At 34.6% G+C, this 23,297-nt stretch overlaps 1 pseudogene across 1 annotated transcript; it reads left to right on the top strand.

Annotated features, from left to right (window-relative positions):
- Positions 1–8,669: 8,669 nt before the first annotated feature.
- Positions 8,670–14,615, top strand: LOC110743077 (annotated as a pseudogene). The gene has a single exon (XR_002521575.2). The product of XR_002521575.2 is annotated as an RNA-binding motif protein, X chromosome-like (transcript).
- The last annotated feature ends 8,682 nt before the right edge of the window (positions 14,616–23,297 follow it).

Raw genomic sequence — 23,297 nt, 5'->3', positions numbered from 1 at the left:
TGAGATGGTATCTCATTGTGGTTTTGATTTGCATTTCCCTGACAGCCAGTGATGATGAGCATTTTTTCATGTGTCTGTTGGCTGCATAAATGTCTTCTTTTGAGAAGTGTCTGTTCATATCCTTCGCCTTCTTTTAGATGGGGTTGTTTGATTTTTTTCTTGTAAAATTGTTTAAGTTCTTTGTAGGTTCTGGATATTAGCCCTTTGTCAGATGGGTAGATTGCAAAAATTTTCTCCCATTCTGTAGGTTGCCTGTTCACTCTGATGGTAGTTTCTTTTCCTGTTCAGAAGTTCTTTAGTTTAATTAGATCCCATTTGTCAATTTTGGCTTTTGTTGCCATTGCTTTTGGTGTTTTAGACATGAAGTCCTTGCCCATGCCTATGCCCTGAATGGTATTACCTAGGTTTTCTTCTAGGGTTTTATGGTTTTAGGTGTAACTTTTAAGTCTTCAATCCATCGTGAATTAATTTTTGTATAAGGTGTTAAGAAGAGATCCAGTTTCAGCTTTCTAGATATGACTAGTCAGTTTTCCCAGCACCATTTATTAAATAGGGAATTCTTTCTCCATTTCTTGTTTTTGTCAGGTTTGTCAAAGATCAGATGGTTGTAGATGTGTGGTATTATTTCTGAGGGCTCTGTTCTGTTCCATTGGTCTATATCTTTGTTTTGGTACCAGTACTATGCTGTTTTGGTTACTGTAGCCTTGTAGTATAGTTTGAAGTCATGTATCGGGATGCCTCCAGCTTTGTTCTTTTGACTTAGGATTGTCTTGGCAATACGGGCTCTTTTATTGTTCCATATGAACTTTAAAGTAGTTAATTTATCAGAGGAAGAGGTACAGAAGAAGCTGTCAAACTTGGCTATAATTAAAATCACCTGGGAGCTTTTATAAAATTTGGATACTCAGTCCCCAATCCCAGAGGTTTTGATTTAATTTATCTGCGTTTGAGCCTTTTAAAAATATATATAAATTCCCCCCAGATAATGTTAATGTGCAGAATGAAAGAAGTAGTTCTCAGCAAAGCCTGGTTCAAAATAGGATGGTTCCAGATCAATGTGATGGATTAAATACCCTCAACTTTCTCCTTTCTTTTCTAATACTTAGATAAAATATAAATATATATGTCTATAATAGTAGTCCTTAAAAAGTAAGAAAATATGTCACAGGGTGACCAGACTTCCAAAGGAGTTTCTAGAATGCAGATGAAATCATTTTGTTGGAGATAACAGAGTAGAGGGAATCAGCTCAAAACAGAGAAAAGACAAGATTCAGAGCAGTTTTTCCCTAGGTTGTCTCAGAGAAAATCTCAGTTCGTAGTCAAGAAATGGAAGAAATATAAAATGAGAAAAAATTTAAAAAGACACTTTTTCAAAAAAGTACATCCAGAACAGCAGGTCCGTTGTGCCTCTTCTCCCCTGGATATAGAGACGGGATGCAATTCCCCAGATAAAATACAATAACTGCTCTCTAAAAAAAAAAGGATTTAGGAATACTCCTGCTGGGAGTGTTAATCACTGAGACACAAGAATTGGACCTCTAGTTATTCTGTACCTCTTCATCACACACAAAGTAACGAATGTTTAAAAAAAAAAAAAAAAAGACATGTGTCTCTGTATGAGTGAAATAAACTAAAATATTCCACACATAGAGTAAACCCCTCCTTATTTTGGCAGCTATGGGAATATCCAGACTGTCTTCTCATTCTATTTATTTTATTTTCCCTTCTGTTTAATGCAATCCTAAACCCATTTATGTTTTCATTTTTATGTATTATATATTTGTTTCTAGAATCTCTACTTCATTCTTTTAGGACTACTGTCTTCCACGAGTGGATAGATTTTTTTTTACCCTGCCAATACATTCAATGTGTTCTTTATTTATTTAAATGGAGTAAGGAAAGCAATTTTCTGAGTCTAGTCATTCCAAAATTTGAAGAATTCACTGGTCTATTTCTATTGTAGGCTGTTTTTTACTGGTTTTAACTCATAATACCTTGTTTCCTTGTGTGTTTATCTACTAACATGTCTTTGTCATTGGCCACAAAACCAATGTTATAAGTCCCTGAAACCTAGGATAAAGTGCCTTCTTTTTATAGACAATTTATATTTGTTTCTCTCAATGGTACTTAGGCCCCATCACCAGTGTGGGAACAGTAAATAATAATATGTTAAAGTTTCAAATGTTAGAAAGAAGATATTGAATGTTTTCATAACAAATAAATGATAAATGTTTAAGACAATGAAGGAGCTAATCACCCTGATCTGATCACTATACAATGTATGTATTGAAACATTACTATATGCCCCATAAATATGTACAATTACTATATGTCAATTTAAAAAAGTAAACCTAAATCCTGGTGATGTAGATCCCAGGGCTACAAATCCAAATAATATCAGCTAATGAATAAATCTTCTTAGGGAAAAATCCTCTGTCTGTCTTTTTGCCCTTATTCTGCTCAGAGTCAAGTAAACTCTCCCTAAAATTCTCTGGAAGTGTGAGGAGGAATATGGATTTACCTTTCTTACTCTTTTTCAACATGAAGTAATGACTCAGAATCCAAGTTCAATGCTGAAATAAAGAGAGTCTAGTAAACTCAAGCAGAACTTTCAATATCTATCTTTATTTTCCACACATGTAACTCGTTTTCATAATTCTTCAAGCAAAATTGGCTTAAATTTCTCTGCTTACACCTCTGAATTTCAGCTTTCTCTTAAAGTTTGACCTGGTAATTTCTAACTAGCTTATCAGTTTTCATAAGACAATTTTTAAGATTTCCTACTCAGCATTTTGTTTGTTCTCTATCAACTTAATTTTCTGAAAAGCATAGCTGATTATAACTGAAAATATTGATTAGAGCATTGGCACATACTTTGTTCTTGATTAATATTTGCATTTGTACGTACATTGCAGCCCTATTTATAATACAAAGACATGGAATCAGAATAGGTGTCCATCAGTGGTAGAGTGCATAAAGAAAATGTGGTACAAATAAACCATGGAATACTGCACAACCATAAAAAAGAATGAAATCACACTCTTTACAGTGGCATGGATGCAGCTGAAGGCCATTATCTGAAGCAAATTAATGCAGAAACAGAAAATCAAATACTACATGTTCTCACTTATAAGTGGGAAGTAAACAATGGGTACACATAGACACAAAGATGGAAAAAGTAGACACTGGGGAATACTAGAGGGAGGAGGGTAAGATCGGGGCAAGAGTTGAAAAACTATTGAGTATTACACTCACTACCAGGATGACAGGATCAATCATACCCTAAACCTCAGTGTCACATAATATACCCATGTAGCAAACCTGCATATGTACCCCATGAATCTAAAATAAAAGTTGAAATTCTATTTTTAAAAATGTAAAAATAAAGGCATATCTCTGCAGCAGTACCTGGGGTGAGGTGCCCTTTCCCTATCAGTTTAAATAAAAATTTAAATTAAAATTAAAAATAAAAGTAAATAAATAAGTTTTTAGTCTCTCTTAGACACATTTCAACATGCCACTACCTCTTTATAATGGCTTTTTAGTTGAATGTGTGCATAAGTGTATGCAGGGCACATGTGTGCATGCTTGTGTATATTCAGACCTTAACTGTAATACAACTCTGTGTCTTTGATAAGGCACTGATTGCCTCTGGACCAATTTTCTCAGTTGTAAATTGAAGCAGTAGAATTAGGTGATCTCAAATATCCATTCTAGTTTTACGAACTATATTTACATGGTTGCATTTTGAAGTAATGTCTGTCTTTCATCTTCTATATCTCTTTTATATTTTCCCATGCCAAGATGTTTTTCACAAAGTCTCGGGGAAAAAAATCTCAAAAACAAATAGAAGTGGTTTCTTATTGCTATAAAATAGAGCTCAGCTCCTTTGCACGTGCATAATACCCCAGGTGCCATGGAGTCTGTCTGCCTTGCCAGGTTGACCCCTTACTGTTCCTTGACACACAATGTCTGCTGTAGAAACAACATACTGATTCATGCTTCTTTTCTTCTGTCGATTCTTTTTATTGCATTTCTTTGTTAACCTAACTCCTCTTCATCCTTTCAAATCAGCCCAGGCATCCTCCCTTTCAAATTTCTTCAAACTCTAGGACAGGCTTGGTGTTTTCTCTCAGAGATTATACTATTATAGCACTTACTTAACATTATGCTGAAACCACCTGCTTCTGTTAACCATACCCGATACAAGCCTAGAAACTTCCTGAAGACAACACTTGTTGTCATTTTTGTTTGTAGCCTCAAAAGAAATATATGTTTAATTGCTAAAAGAAGATTAAATCTGATTTTCTCCTCATTAAGTAGTGTTTTTATTTTTGGCCTTCAATATGTTCTATATCAATACAAACTTTATTGTTTTATCCATATTTTATTAATTATTTTAATACTGAATTATCAGATTCCTTCCAACTGTAGGACTTTGGCATTTTACTAATCTCTTAAATATGACATTTTATATGATGGTCAATATTTCTTTTGAAAACCTCACATATATTCAATTTTATAATTAGTTTATACTGATGAAATAGGAAAAAATATTCAAAAATTTTTTGGAAATTTAATATGCTGAAAAAATTATACTAATAAATTCATTTCATACATTGAAATGCATCTGAGAATTGTGCCATTTTGTATGAGGTGGATAACAATTTTGTATACTGTTTAGTAGATGTTTGATTATTAATAATTGAATTAATAATTAAAATCATAGTTATGATTTATTAAGTACTTATTTTATTCCAGATACTCTTCTAAAAGTTTTAAACATAACACAGGTGATACCCACAACAATATAATAGTGCTAACATTGTCTTTATTGTGTAGAAATTTACGCTTTACAAAAATTCACTTTACAGAAAATTAAGTAGAAGCCTTAAATATTAATTTAGTGTCCATGTATTTTTTATTTGAACTTAGTATACCTATTTAAGTGGATTAATTTAATTGTTAATCAACTGAAAAATAATAATGGTATTAGATATCTATAGTAAAAGAGTATATTGCTAGGTACTGTGGAGGGAAGATAAGGAATTAAAGCATACATCCTAACCTTTAGGGGTTTGCTATCTTATAGAGGAAATGACATATAAAAATCTGCTGTTTCATGAGTTCTTCATTTCTTTTATTGCTTAGATATTTAAGCAATGTTTAAGTCATTGTTTTTTGGTACATTTTCAAGAATAAACATAGGAAAAAATTATATTATAATTAATTCAAATAGTAAGGTTTGCTTGTAGAAAAAAAAAATGTATCTTTTCCCATCACTTTGAAAATGCTAGTAATAGTTTCCTTTGCCGTGTCAAAGATTTTTAGCTTGATGCAGCCCCATTTGTCTATTTACTTTTGTTGGCTGTGCTTTGGGGTCCGACACAACAAATCATTGCCCAGACTGATGCTGTGGAACTTTCACCCTTTGTTTTCTTGCAGTAGTTTTACAGTTTCAGGTCTTAGATTTGAGTCTTTAATTCATTTTTAGTTGATATTTGTATATGGTGTGTGAACCCCGAATATCTGAAACAGATCTCAATTGATTTGGAAAGTTTATTTTGCCAAGGTTGATGACGTGCACCCATGACACAGCCTCAGGAGGTACTGACAGCATGTGCCCAGGGTGGTCAGAGCACAGTTTGGTTTTATACATGTTAGGGAGAGATGAGACATCAATCAGCATACGAAAGCTGAACATTGGCTCGGTCTGGAAAGGTGGGACAACTCGAAGCAAAGGCGGGACAATTGGAAGTAGGGAGGGGACTTTCAGGTCATGGGTAGAAAAATGACAAATGGTTGCATCCTTTTGAGTTTCTGCTTAACCTCTCCAAAACAGCCAATCAGATATGCATTTACCTCAGAGAGTAGAGGGTTGACTTTGAATAGAATGAGAGGCAGGTTTGCCCTAAGCAGTTCTCAGCTTGAATTTTTCCTTTAGCTTAGTGATTTGGGGCCCCCAAGATTTATTTTCCTTTCACAGGTGTGTGGCGAAGGTCTAATTCTTCTGAATGCAGATAACAGCACAGTGAATCTACAATCTACATAATGAGAGAAAATATTTGTAATCAATAGGTCTAATAAAATGGTAATATCCTAAATAAACAAGAAACTCAAAATTCTCAACAGCGAGAAAAAAAAAAAAAAAAAAAGAGAGGCCTGGGCAAAGAACCTGAATACTGAATAGACATCTCTCAAAAGAAGATCTACAAATGGCCAACAATCAAATGAAAATATGTAGCATCACTAATCATTAGGGAAATGCAAATTAAAACTATAGATACCAACTCACACCTGTCAGAACAGCTATTTTCTTTCTCTTTTTCAAATTTCGTTATTTTACTTTAAGTTGTGGGATACATGTGCAGAATGTTCAGGTTTGTTGCATAGGTATACGTGTGTCATGGTGGCTTGCTGTGCCTATTGTCATCTAGGTTTCTTCCCTTCACCCCCAACCCCTCAACAGGCCCCGGTGTGTGTTAGAACATCTATTTTCAAAAAGACAAAATATAACAACAAATGTTGACAAGGATATGGAGAAAAGGAAACGCTGTTCACTGTTGATGGGAATGTAAATTAGCACAGTCACTAAGGCAAACACTGTGGAGGCTCAAAAGACTAAAACATAGACCTACTGTATGATCCAGCAATCCTACTGCTGGGTATATATCCAAAATAAAGGAAATCAACATATTGAAGAGATAGCTGCACTCACATTTTTATCACAGCACTATTCACAATACTTGGTATCACAGACTGATACCAAGTTATGGTATCAGTCTAAGCATCCATTAACAAATGAATGGTTAAAGAAAATGTGGCATATGTATATAATGTCTTTATATTTAGACAGCCTTTAGAAAGAAGGAAATATTGTCCTTTCAAAATAGGTGAACCTGGAGGACAGTATGCTAAGTAAAATAAGCCAGGCACAGAAACGCAAATATCACAAGTTTTCAATTATACGTAGAATCTAAAACAATCAAACTCATAGAAGCAAAAATTGAATGGTGGTTATCAGAGTGGGGGCTTAGGGAAATGGTCAAAGGGTGTGAAGTGGCAAAGAGACAAGAAGAATAAATGTTAAGTATATAAGGTGATGGATATGTTAAATAGCTTGATTTCATCACTCCACACTCTGTATATACATGATAACATCACTTTGTGTCCCATAATTACATAATTGGTCAAAAAATAAAAATTAAATAAAAATCATAAAATACTAATAACAAACATTTGATAAGATTAATACTGAATAACAATATTTTTTACTCATCTAGTCACTTCATTTATAAATAAAAATTATAAGATTAATAATGTTGATAAATGTTGAAGGTGAACCTCAGCTGACCTTCCTCAAGGACTGTCAAAAGCGTAAGGATTATTGTTAAAAGAACAGTGCTTTTTGGACATGCACGTTGATAGTCCAGTTATTATGGCACAAGTCATTCAATTTAATTGATTTAAACTGAACCATCTGCTGTCTGACTGGCTCATAGCCAGTGAGATTTATGTAAGTAAATGAGTATCAGAGATAGAAATAATACTAATGTGAAGTTTATATTTCACTAAGAATGTCCTCTTGTGAATCGCTTGAAACCGGAAGTTGGAGGTTTCAGTGAACTGAGATCACGCCACTGAACTCCAGAGTGGGCAACAAGAGCAAAACTCCGTCTCAAAACAAAACAAAACAAAACAAAACAAAACAAAACAAAAATGTTCCTTGTTCATCGACAAAAATTAAACATATAAAAACTGTATGCAAATCCAAAATCCTACTTTCAAGACTTCTCCTGAACGAGGTAGAATAAGTAGGATTAGATATATTCTCCTTCCCAAAACATTATTTAAATGCACAAAATAAATGAAACAAAGGTTTTGAAGACATTGGATATCAGACAATGACAGAGAGCAATAACAGAGATACTAAATAAACAATGTGAGCTCTCTGATTGTCCCAGTATACTTTCTGAAGAGGTTTCCAGGTGGCACCAAAAAAGGAAAAGCAGATAGAGCCTATGGCTTGAAGAGACATAGCAGGCAAAGAAGGGAAGACAAAGTTGATAGAGTTTGCAATGCAGAGCACCAGAAAGAAGAGAGTTGCCCAGACAGAGAACTCTAGAGATCTGGAAGAGTTCTCCCTGAGTCATCAGCTGAATATTAATCCGCAAATGAACATGGGAAAACACCTTGAGACCAGAAGAGAAATGCGTGAAAAGACAGAGGTAACAATCCTTCGTACTTACACAGGACTGGAAGAATAAATGGTCATTTCCACTAACTAGAGAGGAAATCCTAATAATTCACAGGGTATCGTAGGGGGGTATAGTATGTAGAAAATTTGTGCGTCGATCGTGGAGCAAAATTAGCCAAAGGTCAAATTCAGCTGTGGTCCTGCCTAACAAAATTTAAAGGCAATAAGCAGATATGAACTGCAAGAAATATTAAAGGAATTCCCACAGGTGGAAGGAAAATAATCCAGATGGAAATAAGAATTTACAGAAAGGGGTGATTTTGTGCCTCATTATTGTTACATTTTTCTGCTTCCTTTGCATGCCTTGGGATTTTACATTACATGTAGAACTGAAAATTCAACTTTGTTGGTTTCTTGATTATTTTTTTCTTTCCTTTCTTTCTTTTTTTTTTTTTTTTTTTGCATTTTACAAATACTCTTGAGCTTTTTTCCTGAAATATGATTAATTTGTTGACAACAGTTTAATCCTTTTGAGTTTTGCCTTTAGCATACGCTAAAAGCCCATACAGAGGAACAATAGTATAAAATACCTCCTAAGAACAATTTCTGCTTTGCTGTTTTAAATGATGGCCAATTTATCACTATTGTGATGATTGTCTCATAGAATATTTTACTAAATGTCTATCTGAGATTATCTGATGTCATTATAGCCATGATCATGATGTCAGACAGACATGGTGGATTTCTTAGATCATGCCCTCATAGACCTTGCAACCTGACAATTCCCATCTGTTCTTTGCAGAATTGGAAAGCAAATTTTGTGCACCTGTGATAGAATTCTTGATATTCTTCACAGATTTTGCCATTCTATTCAGTCAGATGTTCTTGCGTAAGGACTTTAATCATTCATATTGAAATACAAAACTAAAAAATATATGAAATGAAAATTTTGTACTGGATTACCCCAAATCTTTATTTTGGACATGAGTACTTCTCAAACTACAGAATTACAACCCTCAAGTTTTCTCCACCAGCAAGGATATTGTAGCACAACAAAAGAGAAAGTTAATACATTTCATTAAGTTACTGGAAAGTGTGGCGTCCAGAAAGTGTGGCGTCCTCAGTTCTTAGTCTTCTTGGGAGAAAGAATTCAGTCAAGAAACAATTTAACAAAGAAAGCAGAGAACAACCATTTGATACAGCAATCCCACTACTGGGTATCAACCCAGAGGAAAAGAAGTCATTATGCAAAATAAGATAATTGCACACGCATGTTTATAGCAACACAATTTGCAATTGCAGAAATATGGAACCAGCCCAGTTGCCTATCAGTTAATGAGTGGATAAAGGAATTGTGGTATGTATAGATATACCATGGAGCCATAAAAAGGAACAAAATAATGGCATTCTGGCACTTGCAGCAATCTGGATGGAATTGGAGATCATTATTTTAAGTGAAGTAACTCAGGAATGTAAAACTGAACATCGTATATTCTCACTTATAAATGGTAACTAAGCTATAAGGATGCAAAGTCATAAGAGTGATAAAAGGGACTTTGGGAACTGGGGGAAAGATTGGGAGTGGAGGTGAGGAAGAAAGATTACAAACTGGTACAGTGTATACTGCTCTGATTATGGGTGCACCAAAATCTCAAAAATCACCACTAAAGAACTTACTCATGTAACCAAACACCACCTGTTCCCCAAAAACCTATGGAAATTTAAGAAGAGAGAGCTATGCAGAAAAAAAGCTTCAGAAATCTAACTACAGGGCCCTTTTATATCATTGTTGAGTACTCAGATATGCAAGTGTGGAGTGAAACTCGATGAGGCCAGGTAAAAAAACAACCAAGTATCTATAAGGTAAATATTTCCAGAGTTCGCACAAGACAAGCTCTAACAACATATATTGAACTCCACCTAGCCAGAGTGGAGAGTTCTTGATTATTTAGCATATTTAAGAGAGTAACTTTTCATCAGAGAGGACAGTATCTTAATAATTTGGACAAATTATCAGTGGAATAAAGGCAACTCTAGATTGCTCGCAGAAAAGCTTTAAAAAATGACTCAAAGGAATGACAATGATCTATAAGTAACCAATTACCTGTCGATACAAAGCCTAACAATTTTTAAAGGAAGAAAACAAAAATCCAGCCAAAAAACATCAAATCTTTAATGTTCGGCATAAAATAAAAAATGACTGCTAAGTTAAGTAAAAAAATGTAATCCAAAGCAGGAGAAAAATAATCAAATAGAACTATAAATGACAGAGATAATGGAACTAGCAAATACATTAAGCAGCTATTATAAATATGTAAACATATGTAAAGAATAACATGAACAAAATAAAAGGGTAAATAGAAATTTAAAAAACAAACAACTAGATAGAACTTCTAGAGTTGAACAATAATGTCTAAATGAAATTTTAGATAGGCTTAACAACACATAAGATATTACACAAGAAAATATCAGTAAATATTCAAATTTAGCAATGAATCTATTAAAATTGAAAAAGAAAGAGAATGAAATAATTTGTTTCAGTAACCCACGGAACAAAATAAATTTATGTGCAGACATGGAATAGGAATTCCGAACAGGGTAAGGACAGAGAAATAAAAAAATAAAAATTGAAGAAATAGAGGTTACTATATTCTCAAATTTGAATAAAGCTACAATGCTTGCTCAACACCTGGAAATATTTTTAAATGCCTATCAAAATAAAACAGAGCAAAATAAAATTGCTAAAAGCCTGTGATAGAGAAAATCTTAACAGTAGCCAGAGAAAAAAGACAAATTACATAAGAAAAACAAGGTTTAAAATGTATGCATATTGGTTGCACAGTAGCGTTAATGGCTTCGCGATTTGGTTCTCGGACCTGGCAGCTGCCACTGGTGTTGAGTTGGTAGGAAGTCACTGTTAGTGAGCTCACTGGAACTTGAACCCATTGTCACCCCTCTGATTCACCAGCAAAAAAAGAAATTGATTAATGTTTTAAAAAATGGTTGTAGCAGATTGTCCAGGAAAGTTCTTCTTTGTTGGGCTTAATATGGAAACAAATGAGAAAGCGCTTGAAGCACCATTTGGCAAATACGGACGAATAGTGAATAGTGGAAGTACTCTTGATGAAAGACCGTGAAATCAACAAATCAAGAGGATTTGCTTTTGTCACCTTGAAAGCCCAGCAGACGCTAAGGATGCAGCCAGAGACATGAATGGAAAGTTATTAGATGGAAAAGCCATCAAAGTGGAATAAGCCACCAAACAATCATTGGAAAGTGGTAGACGTGGACCACCTACACTTCCAAGAAGTAGAGGCCCTCCAAGAGGTCTAAGAGGTGGAAGAGGAGGAAGTGGAGGAACCAGGAAACCTCCCTCATGGGGAGGACACATGGATGATGGTGGATATTCCATGCATTTTAACACAAGTTCTTCCAGGGAACCACTCCCAGTAAAAAGAGGACCATCACCAAGAAGTGGAGGTCCTTCTCCTAAGAGATCTGCACCATCAGGACCAGTTCACAGCAGCAGTGGAATGGAAGGAAGAGCTCCTTTATCACATGGGAGAGATAGTTACGGAGGTCCACCTCGAAGGGAACTGCCGCCCTCTCGTAGAGATGTTTATTTGTCCCCAAGAGATGATACGTATTCTACTAAAGACAGCTCTTCAAGCAGAGATTACCCAAGTTCTCGTGCTACAAGAGATTATGCACCACCACCACGAGATTATACTTACCATGATTATGGTCATTCCCGTTCGTGTGATGATCATCCATCAAGAGGTTATAGTGATAGAGATGGATATGATCGTGATCATGACTATTCAGATCATCCAAGTGGAAGTTCCTACAGAGATTCATATGAGAGTTATGATAACTCACATAGTGCTCCACCTAAACAAGGGCCCCCACCATTTTATGCTGGAAACAGTCTCTATCATGATTACAGCAGCTCACGTGATGGATATGGTAGAAGTGAAGACAGTTACTCAAGCAGCCGAAGTGATCTCCACTCAAGTGGTCGTGATTAGCTTGGCAGACAAGAAACAGGGCTTCTCGCTTCTTTGGAAAGGGGGTACCCTTCTCCACGTGATTCCTACAGCAGTTCAAGCTGCAGAGCACCAAGAGGTGGTGGCTGTGGAGGAAGCTGACCTGATAGAGGGGGAGGCAGAAGCAGATACTAGAAACAAACAAAACATTGAGCCAAAACCCCAGTTCAAAGAAACAAAGAAAAAGTGAAACTATTCTGTCACAGCTACCCAAGGACTACTAAAAGGAAAACTTGTGTCACCTTTTTTAAATTCCCTGTTAAGTTCCCCTCCATAATTTTTATATTCTTGTGAGAAAAAAAGTAAAACATGTTTAATTTTATTTGACTTTATGACATTGCTTTTCAACAAGCAAATATTAAATGTGTTAAGACTTGTTATATTAGTGTTGTAACTTTCCAAGTAAAAGTGTTCCTAAAGGCCAATTCCTATCTGATTTTTCCCAGTAAATGACGCAAGCAATTCTAAGATCTTCCACAAAACATCTAGCCATGTAAAATGGAGAGATGAATTGTTCTGCCTATACAAACAAGCTAGCTATTAGAGGGTGGTTGGAGTATGCTACTTAGAAGATTTCAGGTGTCTTCCAACTGAAATCTCAATGTTCTCAACATGAAAAACCTGAAATCAGATGCCTATGTAAGGAAAGTGCTATTCACGCAGTAAACCCAAAAAAGCAAATGGGTAATGCTGGCCATTTTGCTTTTCTGACATTTCCTTGGGAATCCTCAAGAACCTCCCCTTTCCCCTCCCTGAATAAGACCATTTAAGTGTGTGTTAAACAACTACAGAATACTAAATAAAAAGTTTGGCCAAAACCAACCATGAAGCTGCAAAGGTGTCTGCTCTTACTGTTTCAAATTTTTGCAACTCTGTAATGTCTCACTTTTAATGGAACAGCTTGATTGCAAAGGAGAAAATAGATAAGCAATGAAATTATCTCCAACTTCCTAAAGGTTTATGACTTCTAAAAAGTTAATCTATCAGCATTCCACATCAGGTTTAAAGCATCGAATGCCTGTGAAACAGCAAAGATGGTTTAGGATTATGCTCATTATGGTCATGGAGTGCTGATTTATTCACAGTAGATAAAGCTAGCAGTCAGATAAATCAAATGCTAAGAGTTGTTGAAGCAGACGGTGGCTGATTGTCGATAAGTCACTACAGTTGCATAAGTAGTGCTGTCAGAATTGGTTTGGTGCAAGCAATAAATTTTGCCTTCAAGGGTTCCTATGGACCTGAGGATGGCATCAGTGTTGATTAACATTCATAACTAGGGAGTGAGTGGTAGTTCCTTAAAACAATAATTGACCAAATGGAAAAGGAGAAGTAATTAAGGAAACTGGTAAGTGGAAGTAGTCAGGAAGTTCTTGTGTTTCTTTACATAGATTTTACAGCTTTGGTTTTTCATTTTCTTTAGCTAAAGTCATGGGACAACTCTTCAATTTAGAACTTAAGTTGAATCATAAAAATGATAAATCTAAGTGGTAGCTCTATCTAGTGAAGTGTCTGTGTCTGTCAGTAAGTGAAACATTTTTTTGGTGGTGGCTTATCAAGAAACACAGTTTAGTTGTAGAATAAAACTTACGAGTGACATCTGGAAAGTAACAAACATGTTAAAATGGCAAGCACACTGGAAATAAGTAGGCCACGTTTGCTGTATTGTTTTATAAGCTCACTTTACCTCCCCATCTTGGAAACAAGTTTTAGTTTATTGCTTTAGAGACTAGAGCCAATAGCATAATTTTCTCAAAGGAAACAGACTCGAGTTGTTGGATTACAGGAACTAACTCATATTCTAGGATTTTTTTTTTTTTCTTTGGTTGTAATTATGGCAATGTCATGTTTTACCATTTGCAACTAGGGATAGTAAGTACAACATTTTAACTCTCATTTAACAGACTACTACTAATCACAGACCTGTAATGGGTAATGACCAAATTTATGTGGTTGTTGTACTTCCATAGTTGTTTTAGCCCAATCCTTCCATACTTTTATGATTACTTGGATTAAAGCGTCTGTGAGGACCTTTTCGGCTCTTGAGATATCCTAGATATTTAAGATATTTAGATATCCTAAAGATAGTATAGGATATAGAGATTGTACCAATTATGAATGACTATTAAGTTCAAAGCAAGGAATATGTTAAAATGACCAGACACCTGTTTGATAAATAGTTTACTGACCTAGCAGACTTGCGGAAAAAGAATCAGACCTTGATTGTTCTGGGTTTATACTGGTTGTAAAACAGAATGATATAGAAAATGTTTTCCTTGTTTAACTGGTAGTTGAACATAGAACTTGGGTATTATAGATCACTTTTCACTTTTTGGAATGTTATGTATTGAAACTTAATAAAACTTTAACATGGCCAAAAAAAAAAAAAAAAGTATTCATGTTGCCTATGGAAAATATACAACCAAAAAGTTAGTGGAATAACCTCTTAGAAGCTGTAGAAAATATTATGGCAACCTAAAACGTATATTCAGTACAAGTGCATATTTCAAACACCAACTCAAAATAAACCAAAAAAAAAGGTCTCTGAATATAGCTAGCCCTATAAATATGTAAGCAATTGAATTAGTAGTTTGTAAACTTTACCTCAAAGAACACACAGTCCCACATACATTCACAGTTATAGCCTATAAATTGTTTAACAAATAAATACTATTCTTACACATTTTTTTTTTCAGAAAACAGAGGTCAACATTTTCCTGATAACAAAAGTCAAAAAAGAAACATCAAAGAAATAAAACTGGGAGATAATATCTTCATAAAGATAGATACAAACTTCTTAACAAAATATTAGCAAATGTTGTTACCAGTAGGTGTCCAGTTTCTTGGCATCTCGAAGAAGGAATTGAACAAAACTCACAAAGTGAGGAAAGCAAAAGTTGGGATTTATTGAGAATGAAAGTACACTCCACAGTGTGGGAGCAGCCGGAGCATAGGGGCTCAACAGCGCCATTTACAGAATTTTCTGGAATTTCAATACCCTAGAGGTTTCCCATTGGTTACTTGGCATATATTCTATGTAAATGAAGAGAATGAGGTGAAGTCACAGAGTCATTTACTCGGGATGTACCCTATTGTAACTGGAGAGGATGTTATTTGGTGTGTGTGATCTAGGTAAATGGAGAGGATGAATGTGAAGTTACCAAGTGTAAATGGTGTGAACGGAGAGGAGGAAGTGAACTTACAAAGCCATTCACATTCCTGTCATTGCTGACGTGCTTTCATTTGATTTAGTTCTAGAAAGCCAGCAGGGATCAGTCTTAAGTTCCCTGCCTCCAGGTCTTATTCTCCTGCCTCAATGTGATATATCATAGCCCAGTTAGTTTTATAGCAGAAATGCAAGGTTGGTTTGAGTATCAACCTATATAATTTATTACATTAATATACATTTTAAAAAGCCATGATTGTCACAAAAGATGCAGTAAAGCTTTTGAGAGCATGTAATACCCATTCAACTTGATAAAAGTCAAGTTGAAAAACTCTCAGCTAAAATCACACTTAATGGCAAAATATTTAGTGTTCTTCTTTGAATATTAGTAACAAGGAAATGATTTCCACTCTTAATATAAATTCATTCAATAAGTCAAAACATAAAACATATGAACATTAGAATGGAAGAATTAAACCTGTCTTCATTCACATGTGACATATGCAGAAATGTGTATGTGCATATACATTGAGGAATCGAGACAAAGCTACTAGCATTTGTGAGTAGGCTAGCAAATGCTGTAAGATATTAAGTCTCCACACAAAAATCAATTATATATCTATATACTAAAATGAACAGAAATTGAATTGTAAAAAATATCAGTCATAATAGTATCAAAAACATGAAATGACTAGTGATAAATTTTAAAAAATATGTGCAAAGCAAACTGAAAGAATATTGTTGAAAGAAATCTATGCAATCTCAATCAACAGGATTACTTGTTGAAATTGACAAGCTTATTTCAAAATATATGGTAATATAAGAGATAACAAATAGATAAGTAATTTTAGTTTTTAAAGAAAATGTTAGAGGACTTACACTACCTGGTTTCAGGATATAATATAAATACAGATATAATCAGGTCAATTTGATGTTGTTATGAAGACAGACACATAAATCATTAGAATCAAAAGTCTAGTTAGTTAGATACATAGATAGATATTAATTTATCTTTCACAATGTTGCCAAGTCAATTTAATGAGAAAATTATACTGATGAAATACTATGACTGGAACAATAGCGTATTTTTATGGAGAAAAAAATAATACTTTGTTCTTAATTCACACCATACAACAAACAACTCAAAATAGATTATAGATCTAAAATTAAGAGACACAAGTATTAAACTTTCAGAAGAGCAAACAACATTTTTATGATTTTAGGTTGGTTAACAAAAATATTTTATATAGAACATAAAAAAAGTATGAATAACAAAAATATTCACATTTAGAATACATCAAAATGAAAAACTACTGCTCTTTAAAACATACCCATAATGAAATAAGGCAAGTCACAGACTAGAAGAAAATATTGGAAATGATTATATTTAACACAGAAATACAAGAAATACATCTAGACTATATAAGGAACTCTTAAAATTCAAAGGTAAGAAGAAAAATGAATCAATTTTAAATTACAAAAAAGATGTAAATATATATTTGATTTACGAAGATATACAAATGACCAATTTTCGCCTAGAAAAAATGTCAGCATCATTAGTCATCAGGGAAATTAAAACTAAAATTATAATTGGATACCACTACAAACCGAATAGAATGGTTAAAATGTAAGACTAACAATACCAATATTGATAATTGGTTACTGACATATGTTGCCTATGGGAATATAAAATGACAATCTTTGAAAAATGCATTTTAGCAGTTTTATATAAATTTGAACAGATATTTACCATATGACTTAGCCATTCCATTTCCAGATATTTGCCCAAGAGAAATGAAAGCACACACCCACACAGAGACTTGTACACAAATGTTTATAGCTTTTTTATTGCCCATAGCCAAAATCTGGGAACAGTCCAAATAGCCATCAACATGTGGATAAATAAACATGTTAGCATAACATACAATTGAATGCTAAGAAGCAATAAAAAGGAGTGAACCGTCGATACAACTTCACAACATGGATGATCTCATAAACATTATGTTGAAAAAAGTCAGGCACAGAAGAGTAGGTACTTTTGAGTCATTCATATGAAACGGGAAAGATAATTCCAATCTGTATAGGCAGAAAGCAGATCGGTGATTGGGGCTGATGTGGGTGAAACAGGATTGACTGTGAAGAATCACAAGGAACTTTTTCAGATGATAAAAATATTTCATGTCTTGAGGTAATGATGGTAGTTACCTGTCTGTACACATTCTTTAAAACTCATCAAAATATACACTAAATTGGGATGCATTTTATTTTAAGTAAATTATCCCTTGATAAAGTGTATTTTATTGAAATAAAACTTAATCTAAGTTTTATATTAGAGAAAATTTAGATTTCCAAACTAAGAAATGTGATTGTATATATTTTCATCAGTCTGTGCATCAGTCTATACACCAAGCAGTATATAAAATTATTATACTTATTTATGTTTTAATAAATTAATTTAACATAGTGTGATAACATGATGTAATAGAGAAAACCTTATGCTAAGGATAAGAATCCCTAAGTTAGATTCCAGTTCTGCTTATTATTGGATTTGTAGTCTTCATCAAAGCCACTGACTCCCTCCATGTGTCACTTTGCATACTTAATAATGAGTATTATTATACAAATCCAATACAGTGCAGTAATATTCAAATGACATAATTTTGTCCTTCACCACAACTTTAAAGCATTATATAAAGATAGCCTTATTTCTATATTATTGTCACCATTACTTTAAAAAGTAGACATTGGCTTTGTAATAATTTGTGCGGGGAGTCTATGTTTCCCACAATAAGAGAGCTGCTTTATGCTCTAATGTCATCCAGGATTCAGAGAATGTTTAACTTGAATATTAGATCATATTTACTTCAGTGAAAGAGGTGAAAGGCTATTGGAAAAATAAAAATGGATGGCAACTTAGCCATCAAAAAATACAATAAGGCTTGGGCATGGTGGCTAATGTCTATAATCCCAGCACTTTGGGAAGCTGAGGTGGGAGGATCGCTTGAGTATAGGAGAGTGAGACCAGCCGGGACAACACAGTTAGACGTTATCTCTATAACAAATTTAAGCAGGGCACGGTGGCTCACGCCTGTAAACCCAGCACTTTGGGAGGCCGAGGCTGGCGGATCACAAGTTCAAGAGATCGAGACCATCCTGGTTAAGAGTGTGAAACTCTGTCTCTACTAAAAATACAAAAAATTAGCCAGGCGTGGTGGCGGGCGCCTGTAGTCGCAGCTAGTCAGGAGCTGAGGCAGGAGAATGGCCTGAACCTGGGAGGCGGAGCTTGCAGTGAGCTGAGATTGTGCCACTGCACTCCAGCCTGGGTGACAGAGAGAGACTCGGTCTCAAATAAAATAAAATAAAAATAAAAATAAAAATAGTTGCTGGGTGTGGTGGCATGCAACTGTAGTCCCAGCTACTCAGGAAGCTGAGGTGGGAAGATTTCTTGAGCCCAGGAGTTCCAGGCTGCAGTGAGCCATGTTTATACCACTGCACTCCAGCCTGGGTGACAGAGTGAGACCCTGATTAAAAAATATAATAATACGATATGTATCATCTCAGACTGGGAAAAGAATATATACCCTTTTGATTCTAGGTGAGACTTGTTTTCTATGAATATATCTTAGTTCGATATGTCTTATTGGAAGTAAAGTGTATATATTATTATTTATTTATTTATGTCTATTTAAAACTAGTAACAAGGAGCTAGGCAAAGCTCAAATGAGGGAACTTTTCCCATTTTTAGAATTATTTTGCTCATTTATGCTAACATATAGATTGATTTTGCTAGATGCTAAATTTTTAAATTTTTGTTCTGTATGTGAGTATATTTTGCATTAAAATGAATGACCAACCATAGCAAACCCACTGTAGAAAATAATGAACTGTGATAATAAATAATTTCTACCTTCTTGTTGCAAAATAAACTGGATCACTTCTTTAGAATTAAGTAGCAAAATAAAATAAAACAAATTCTAATGGAAATACAATGAGCAGCAGAGAGGCAAGGAAAGAATCTTAGTTTTATTGCTGTGTTCAGTTATAAAGAAGTTAAGACATACAGTACTGTAGAAGATTGAAAAGTCAAGGAGAAAGAGTTATTTAACTAAAGAAAGTGGTTTGTGAAAAACTAACAAATGGAAGACCTCCACAAAATTTTTTAATGGTTTTCTGGCAATGTTACTGGCTAAATAATGGAGTGATGCCCTGAAGAAATTCTAAAGTGCACTATTACTTAGGAAATGTAAAAGCTTGTTTGGGCTAATCGTTAGACACAAAGTGATTGGACCTCAAATTGGACAAATTTTATGGTAAATGGAAAGAACTTGACTTTCTGAAGGCTTTGTGAGGGCAGCAGCTTTTCAGTCAGTGAATCTAAACTGTAAACTTGCTTGGTCAATAGATCAACATTTGCGTTTGGGAAATTCATTGTTTCCCTTCTACAAGGCCCCACTTTAATCCTAAATTGCGATTTTACTAACGAAAATGACTCCTTCACCTCCCCCAGAAAGTTAATATTTTCTTGTCTATTTAGCATTGTGAGTTAACTACTGTGATTAATGCAGTTTCTTGGTTTCAAGTTGTTCTCATTTGTTTGAATCCTGAAACAGCTTTAAAGAATGGACTGTGACTGTAAACAATTCCAATTAAAAAGCAATCACTTTTCAACTAGCTTTACAAGAACTGATTTTCTATTAAACTTCTCAGGCCGTGTTTCAATCACAGTGCAATAAAGTTCCCATTTTAAATTACAACAAATGAGATTTAACCATTCTAAACTAAACGCACACCTAATACTTCCTAATATTAAGACTCCAAGTTTCCAAATTATGGGAGAAAGACCAGATCATTTTAATCCATGAAAGTTTAATTTGCTCCTTGACCTTTCATTCTTCTCCTACAGAGACTCTTCCTTATTTTATCCATTGAAGATATATTACATGTACAGGTACTGTTTTAGGCAAGGCTTGGAGCAATAAAATAACAAACCTGACCACCTCAAAGAAAGACCTTACGATCACTATTTGAAGATTTTATAAGAGAAGACTTAAATTGTATGCGGTAAACTGACATGAAAGTAAAAATTACATGGAGTGTCTAATTCATGATTGCCTAAAGGTTGAAACAGATGGTGTAGTGTTTTCATTTTTTTTTTTTTTTTAATTTTAGGGAAAATAGGAATCAGTAGGAGGTAGGCTGCTCAAAGGGTGCTTTATAGGAGAGGTGAGACTTTATATTTCTATTCTATGCATATTTTAAAATGTCTTTTAAATGGCAGGGTATGAACTATTCTTGGAAATGCAAAGATAAATAAATACATACCCTGAGTTTATAGACTAAGGACTGAAACATACCTACAAACAAATAGTGACAATATTACTTAAACTGAAAAAAGAGGAATGAGACGGAGAAGGCAGTTTAATGAATTGCTTGAGCAAAAGAAGAAAATGGAAACGGGAGACTGGCATTTTTTGAATATCTACCGTCTGCTAGATACATCATTTTATATATCATTAATTAAAATAACAGTGCAAAGCGTTATTATTATTATTCTCATTTTAGAGGTGAAGAAATTGAGGTGCATAAAAATTTAAGTATTTTTCCCAAGGTTTATGGTAGGATTAAGATTTGAATGCCAGTCTGCCAGCTTCAAAACCCTTCTTCTCAAAAAAGTAAGTGTTTAGGAACCTTCCAATTACAATCCTAAATATAATTCTACGAGGGTATAAGACTGCACTAATTCATCACAGGTAACTGTCTAATATCATAAAGAAATAGACCTAAGATCTACTTCCTCAAAACTCTTTAGGCTCTCTATTTGCCTCTGCAAATTTTCTTTACAAGTGGGATACAAATGAGAGGAATTTATTTTATTATAAAACTTGCACCAAACTTTTGATACTGACTTTCTGCTTGGAAACTTCCAGCAGAGTTGACTTTGGGGAAAAGAGCAGGACGCTTTGAACATGGAAATGTGGAAGCAATATTTTGTTCTAAAACCTAAAATTGAAACTTGGATATTATTCCAGTTAACTAATGCTATGTAAACATCCCCATAGTTTATTGACTTAAAACACCTGTTTTAACTTTCTCACAATTTCGAAGGTCATGAATTTGGGAATGACTTAGCTAGACAGTTTACCTCTTGCCAAACTGCATTATCTGCAGAGACTGAACCTATAGGATATGCTTTCAAGGTGATCTCTTCATATGCATGTCTGGCATCTCTGCTCTTTGGCCTCCATTTTCTCTCTCAGCTCCTTGGCCTCCATTCTCTCTCTCTCTCTCTCTCTTCCCCTAACCCACAACATGGCATTTCAATCAACATGGCCTATTTATGTAACTTAAATATCTCACATCATGGACACACTTCTTACATGGCACTGACTACTCTCAGAGTAAGAATTGCAGGAGCAAATAGCCCAAGATACCCAGGGTAAGTTGCAGAGATTTTTATGACCTAACTTCAGAAGAAGCAGGATATCACTTTCTCATATTCTATCAGCCAAATAAGTCATTCATATCAGCCCAGATATAAGGGGAAAGGAGGAGTAGATACCACCTCTTCATAGGGATTTGTGTATAGAGGGAAAAAGAAAATTGATGGTACCTATCTTAAAGATAAGCTTCTGCTGCCATGGAATAGTTCTATTGGAAATAACTATTGAGGCTTTTAATCAATCATCATCTAATCTACCCTAATTTGAAAGTATTTGTCACAGGTATGTAAATTAAGTGAGTAGAATGCAGCACAAACTCCCCACTAGAAATTACGTGGGCCAAAATAAGTGAAGAATTCTATCAGCAGATAGTTATCTGCCTAGAGCACCCCTGTTTTTTCAAGGATGTAAAAAAGAAGTTTGAAAACGTAGATAAGTTTGATTGGAAAGTGTATACAACTGTTAATGAGTTTGATCCTATGATATGAGGATCAAATATTTTGTCCAACATTTCCATCTTCATCTTGACTGGTGAGATTATCTGGTAATGATCTATCTGAATCATTCTGCAATGCACAACAAACATCTCCACTCAAGACCAACTCTGGCTCTATCTCCAATAAATCTAACCTGGTCAGAGAGAATGACCATGTGGGAAATTCATAAAATAATGAAACACTTTCCACCCAGACCCCGAGTCACCTACTTTGCCACACACTCACACACACACACACACCACACCTTTGTTCTGATAGCTGTCTCTGTGACCAGGCAGCAAATGAGCTGGTGGTTTTCTTATTTTAACTCCTCAGAAGACTTTCACTTACACAAAATGGAAACAGGATACATCAAAGAAAAATTGCAGTAGAAAAGTTGACAGTCAAGGAAGACTTTATTCAAGACTATTGCAATAAGGGAGAGAGACTGAATTCAATTCTACCAATACAAAAAAGTACTGATGGGCATTAGGGGGAGGTTGGCCATGTGATCAAGCCATCTATATTTGTGAATTGTTGCTTATGTAAGTTAAGCTCCTACTGTCCCACCAAAACTGGGAAATAGGAAACTCTCTCTTGATATTTACATTTCAAAGGAATGGCTCCCAGGTCCTTGAGAAAGATATTCCTGGGTTGTGAAACTAGTAAGACACTGACACTGGGAGAAAACTTACATCTCAAAGGGACAGACAAAGAATTTACAATAGAACATTTTATAAAGTAAATGCTCTAAGAAAAGGGAGGTCAACACCTATAGTCCCAGAAAATCCTGTCTAAGTTTTTTCAAGCTGAGGAGAATGTCAAAACCTTCTTGGTCAAATGCATTTAATATACCAAAGCTAGGATATGTTTTCTAAGGAGTCTCACCTCAAAAGAGATTCTAAGTAACTCATATGAAAACCCTAACCAACCCTGTCTCTACAAAACAAAAAAGTACAAGCTAAAAGATGAACC

The sequence above is a fragment of the Papio anubis genome, chromosome 6 (assembly GCF_008728515.1).
Source record: "Papio anubis isolate 15944 chromosome 6, Panubis1.0, whole genome shotgun sequence".
Lineage (NCBI taxonomy): Eukaryota > Metazoa > Chordata > Mammalia > Primates > Cercopithecidae > Papio > Papio anubis.
The sequence above is the reverse complement of the archived record's forward strand: the minus strand, read 5'-3'. Positions and strand labels throughout refer to the sequence as shown.